Below are 5,723 nucleotides of genomic sequence, written 5' to 3'. Positions count from 1 at the left end.
ATGTCCGAATTTAGGGCGCAAGTCCGAATTTAGGAACAATGACTGTATGACAATTACAATTTCTAATTGTAGTGCGAACAAGCAGCAACAGACGCAGCAGCGTGTCGCGTCGGCGAGCTCGCTAACGCCCCGCGGGTAGGCCACCCGACGCCAGCCATGCGCCCCCGAGCACCGGGCGGCCTACGCGGCGGGCGCCCGCCGCAGCGCGAGCGTTCCCTCAGCCTCATCCCGGCTCAGCCCTCCCCAACACGCACAAGCAGCAGGAGAAAATGGAGTACCAGCAGGTATCAGCATTCCGCGCCCGCGCCGTAATATGATGAGGGAAAATCGAGGGAAAATCTTCCATTAAGTTTAGAGTGACCATTTGACATCGTACAATTACGAAAGTTTTGATACGCTTTCTATAACTGATTCCTAAGAAAACACTTGGTGGCTTTCTTGAACGATCTTAATGTGTTTGTCGTAAAATTTCGATCGTAAATTAAAAACATCGTTTTGTTAATTATTCATTACTAAAAATTATTGCAAATTCACAATAATATTTTTCACAGCGCGTGCATTCACGTAGTGCATTTACTGTTGAGCGCGAGCACGCCAGCGAGAGGGAGGGAGAGAGAGGGAGAGAGGCGTGACCCCAAAAAAGTTATGTATTGTCCTTGACAGCTGGTAGAGATACTGCACTACTTAAGCCCCTCCCAGGCCGTCACATGCAATTAATTCAGAAGGCCATTTTGTCGCCAGGGCCTCTCTTGGGCGGGCGCACCGGCCCAGCGCAGCGGAGGGGGTGAGTTCGAGATCCAAGCACGCCAGCCACCCCGCCGCCGGCTGCCTGCGCCACCCCAGCCCCCCTTGGACGACACCTCGTCTACTCATTTCTCTCCCAGCTTTCGTCGTAAAACGACTCATGAAAGCATTATGGTGGTTATGAGGAGCAAAAGACTAGCGGACGTGCCTTCTGCCCCGCTCCGCCTCTCCCCTTCTCCTTCGTGCACGCTGCTCTTCATTACAACCACTGGCCTGCGCAGCCGCATGTGCAGCCGCGCTTTCTAGTCCCCGAGTGGAGGTGAGGCAGTCGCGCTGGCGTCTGGCGCGCAGCCCCGCGCAGAATCACTAGAGAGAGAAATCTAATCGCGAGAAGCAGAGCGAGCGGAGCGCGTCACAAGCGATCCTCACGCTCACACCCCCCCCCCCCTTTTGCTCTACCCTTTCTCTGCCCTTCCAATTTGCGGCCGTTTCACTAAACGCCATGGTTCGGGCTGGGGGCGGTGTGGGGCGGGGCGGAGAGGACCATCAGTCGGACGCCGCTAGATGACGGCGCACAAGCGCGACCCGCCCCTCGTGTTGACGCTCGGGCTTTAATAGAGTTACCCTCCAAGTGCTGCGCAATGCCCGGCCGCGTACCAGAACGCGAAAAAGTATAGGGCAGAAGGACGAGAGTCGAGGCAGGGGAGGGGGGCTAAATTCAGTTGTTGCAAAGGAATTCTTCTTCTTTAGGATTCTTAGGATTCAGATGCTTTGCAGACTCCATAGCACTAATTTCTCTGCATTCACGAAGCAATGCTTCCCAAGAAGGCTCTTTGCAAAGAGTAATGCTCTGCAGTGTTCATTTCTAGGCCAAAAAGCATGCGCTGAAGAGAAAGATCCCGCCAGCGGACAACTTTTGCTGGAGGAGGCGATGATTGTAGCTTTCTTGGCGACGACGCGAAGCGGCCGAGGCAGGGAACTATGCCAGCATGCAGTAAGGGATGCACATCAGACGCGCACACTATCGCTACGCACATCTCCACGACTATTTCCCATCCCCCCTTCCCTTTTCTGCTCAAGTTACAAAAGGCTCCATACTTTTAAATGGTAAGAAGCAAAACGTCGCCCGAAAGGAAAACAGAAGCGGCACGACTTTGCTGTGCAACGCTGCCCCCTTATTCCCATTGCCGCACTCCGCCCCGCCCGCCCATTCCAGCCGGACGAGGAGGGCGGCACGCTCGTTTGTGGAGAGGGGGGAGGAGGGGCGGCGGCTGGAAGCTCCAGGGTGACGCTGTCCTGGTGCCGCTGGGACTCTGCAGGCACGGGGTCCCGAGGGGGAGGGGGGTAGGGCAGTGGCAGGTGCCGCTGGAGGCCTGGAGGCTTAGGGGTGGCGCTGAACAGGTGCTGGAGATGGAGACAGCCGCAACGGACTTATTTCCTTACTTCTCGTGGTTGCACTCGCGAAGGTCAAGGAGACGACGCCCCACGCCCCCTGGATTGGGTTCACCTCCGTCCGACCCACTCTCTTTATTCCCCAAACCAATCGTGGGGAAGGTCTCGATTCATTCTCCAATCTTGCCCCCCGGGTTTCCCCCCGGGAAGCGAGGCGAAGGACAGCGACGTCGAGACCGAGGTCGGACTTATAGAGCGTGCGGCGAGCGTGCGGTTTAAATCACCCCGTACAGACTAATTTTTCTAGTCTGATATCAGAAATCTGCGCAAGCATAAAACGCCGAGAAATTTCAGTAACAAAACGCAGCTGGAATAAAGAACCTCATATAGAGTCAGAAACATCGCCCGATAAGCAAACGATGTAGATGAAAATTGGCCCCTCTTTTAAGTTAGAACTTTTTCTCGCTCAGATTGTGTAATATTCGTTAGAGGTTCGACGAAAAACAACGTTTCAATTTGTTAAGGCGTTGAAGACCAGCTTGGCACAGAGCCAGTGACCACACCAGACAAGTGCAGGCCCTGCCCCGGGCCCAGGCTTGTTGTCCTCCAGAGTGGCGTTCAAACGATCGCTGAACCATTATCCACGACATCCGTTAATTATGCCTGACGTCGGCGCGTTTTAATTCCGGACTGTCGCGGATGCCTCCGGCCCTCCTCCGGCCCTCCTCGGGCTCTCCTCCGGCTGGTGGGCACTCGACACGGCGGCGCGGCGGCGCGACCGGCACTCAGCGGCCGTGCTGCGCGCGAGGGGGGAGCTCGGGGGAGCTCCGGGGAGAGCCACGGGGTGGAGAGGAAGAGCCAGCCTGTGCTGGCGTTGTGGAAACTCGAGCCGGCTCCAGGCTCATAGCAAGGAGGCCGGACAGTGTGCTGGACTGGGCTGCTCTCCGCCCTCCTCGGACCGCGAACAGTGGCGGAGCCAAAGTGTTTTCTGCGTATGGCTACTGGGAGCACTGAAAACACAAATGTGGCATGTGTCACCATGTGCAAGTAGTGCACGGAGAAAAAGGATCAGGCCAAACGACAAAACTGAGTTTGAACATGTTCTTTACAACAATGCATCTAATCAGTTTTAGTGTCCGACTGCGACCATTTAGACTCCGCACATTAGACAAAACGACAGAAAATTTAGTGACCACGCATGAAAAAGTTCGCAGAGTACTTTTTTTTCGGTTTCGTCCAAAATGTTTTGGGGGTATGATCCGAACTTTTATCGCCATGTGTTAAACCCTTCATATCGCATGTGTTTTGTGGTCCTAAAAGAGATCAAATGCTCGGAAATGCCGCAAATCATTATCGTGCTGCAACAAGAAAAACAAAACTATAACGGCCAAAAACTGTTAACAAGCAACACGCCATTTGTGAAACAACCAATCAGAGTCAGAGGTCGGAATAAAATCCCAAAGCGAGTTGTCATTCCGGCCGCCGCAGGGCCAAAGCAAATCAGCGAGGTGCAGTCAGTCGGAGCACGTGTGGCTTGTGCTGGTCAGTGGGGCGGAGGGTGGGCAGGAGGCAGGGGTGGGAGGAGAAAGAGAGGAGGGGACGGACAGAGAGGACCAGAGCTTTTAGTGCGAGAGCCTAGCAGCAGGCGTCCCACACGGAACACGAAACAATGAGTGCCTTATCTCAGCGGACATGAGGTGGGATGGGCCCTGGGAGGGATGGGAGACCTGGAAGGGGAGGGGGCGGGGTGGAACCAGGCGGGGAGAAGGGCCCCCCCCGGGCGGTCTGGTTCTGTGGCCTGCGGCACAGTGTTAAGGGCGTAGGACTACACACCATTACGATGATGAATATTTTTGTTTTAATTTTATGGAATTAGAATGCGCGAAAATCACTTCAAGTGGCTGACTGCAGCCAGCGTTCCTCGAACTAGCAAAGAAAGTATTTAAGTGCTCTGTTGTACACTTCCCACAATTGGAAGCACTCTGGGTAGGAAGTGGTCAAGAGAGGAGACTAACCCACTTCAAACAGCACATCTACCGGATTGAACAATTAACCTCACACCGCCTCCAGCTGGCGCGCGTCTAGAGGCAGGCCCGCCGGCAGGGCAGGGGAGGCTTCTTGTTGTCTTCAGCCGTCATTGTTTCAGAGCAATGCCTCCACGACCGTCCTCCATAGCACACAGTATGAAGTAGGTCGCGGCGGGTGTCTCACGCTCAACGCTAGCGAGAACACTTGGCCGCGGTACATTCGCATCCTCCATTTACCCCCTCACTCCAGGTTCGTGTTAGCGCACACGTCTCTGCTGTGCGTGCTCGCGTGCTTGTGTGTGTGTGTGTGTGTGTGTTTGTTTCGGGGGGGGGGGGGGGACGGTGGGTGTGGGTGAGGTGGTGTTGCTGGTGAATAAATCTGGCCACATGGTGCGCGGCGTTGTACCTGTGTCACTCACAGGCGAAAACACAAGCGCAGAAAAGGGAGCGGGAGAAAGAGAGGGAGAGAGGGATTGAAGGGAGGGGGGGGGCAAAATACAAGACATATACTGGGGAGCGAAAGATTGGTGTGCGCATAGACTGCGGGCGTTGTCTTCTTGGAGTACACGCGCAAACATAAAGCTGTTGTGGGGCCAACGCCGAGGTTCAACCTTTGAACGTGTCTAACAAATCTTGTACAAATCTTATACAGAATTTAATTTGCCATTTTTGATTTTCTACCGGAGCGAAATCTTGTCAAATCGTGGATTAGAAAGCTAGGCTTCTTTCCATTCAGCCTGCCTGAAATCCCATACTGAATTGAAACACAATGCCCACACACGCGTACATTCATGTTTAATTAATATTTTATATTAATAATATAATGCATTTGACTGAGAAAGAGGGGAGGAAAGCTGCGAAATCGAGAGCAGGCTTGGTGCCGTGGGTGGGTGGGCTGGTAGTGGTAGGGTGGGGGCCCAGCCTCCGGACCCGGGGTGGGGGAACGAGGCAGTTCTGCCATCCAATCACTGACCTCAGACCCCGGAGCGCGGCCGAGGCGAGCCCTAGCCAAACACTTTCTTGTTCGTGACGAGACACGTCAAAAAGTCCCCTTGCCTCTCTGGAGCAGTGGCGACCAAAAGTCCAGACAGGGGCTGCTCAGTTTAGAAGCAGACACGAAGATGAGGCGAGTTCAGCTCACCGCCCACTCTACCGATCCCGCAAGATGATGAGGAGTGTCGTAGTATCAGGATACTACCGATCTTCTTCAGAATCGCCCGACAGCAGGGGCCACCCGGAGGGTAGGCAGGCCCGGCAGACTCTCATGTTCTCAACACAGCGAATTGCCTACCGGCAAGGCGCTCACCCGCACAAACTGCTCGCGCAGTTCCTGGCACGGCGACAATTTTGACACTGCAGTGCAATATTTGACCGACCGCATGTCTCTCACATTCTATTGTCTATAAAAATGCAAAACGAGCAATATCGCAGTAGCGATAGATTTTAGTGTGATAATTTGGTATAATCGCTTTTATAGGTGCTACGACAATCGATTTTCACCCCATCATTGCATCAGAACGTATGAACATGATCCCCAGCCCCGATGACAGTGCCCCCTCC

General features: G+C 54.2%; 1 protein-coding gene across 1 annotated transcript in view; it reads left to right on the top strand.

The window, feature by feature from the left end:
- The first annotated feature begins 1,352 nt into the window (after positions 1–1,352).
- The window catches only part of LOC113202324 (14-3-3 protein zeta), a 175,135-nt gene continuing 170,764 nt past the window's right edge, over positions 1,353–5,723 (top strand). The window contains exon 1 of the mRNA XM_052271235.1: positions 1,353–1,363. The gene's annotated coding sequence lies outside the window, so the exon portion shown is untranslated. The remainder of the gene's footprint in view (positions 1,364–5,723) is intronic.

The sequence above is a fragment of the Frankliniella occidentalis genome, unplaced genomic scaffold, assembly GCF_000697945.3.
Source record: "Frankliniella occidentalis isolate FOCC.00 unplaced genomic scaffold, Focc_3.1 Scaffold155, whole genome shotgun sequence".
Lineage (NCBI taxonomy): Eukaryota > Metazoa > Arthropoda > Insecta > Thysanoptera > Thripidae > Frankliniella > Frankliniella occidentalis.
The sequence above is the reverse complement of the archived record's forward strand: the minus strand, read 5'-3'. Positions and strand labels throughout refer to the sequence as shown.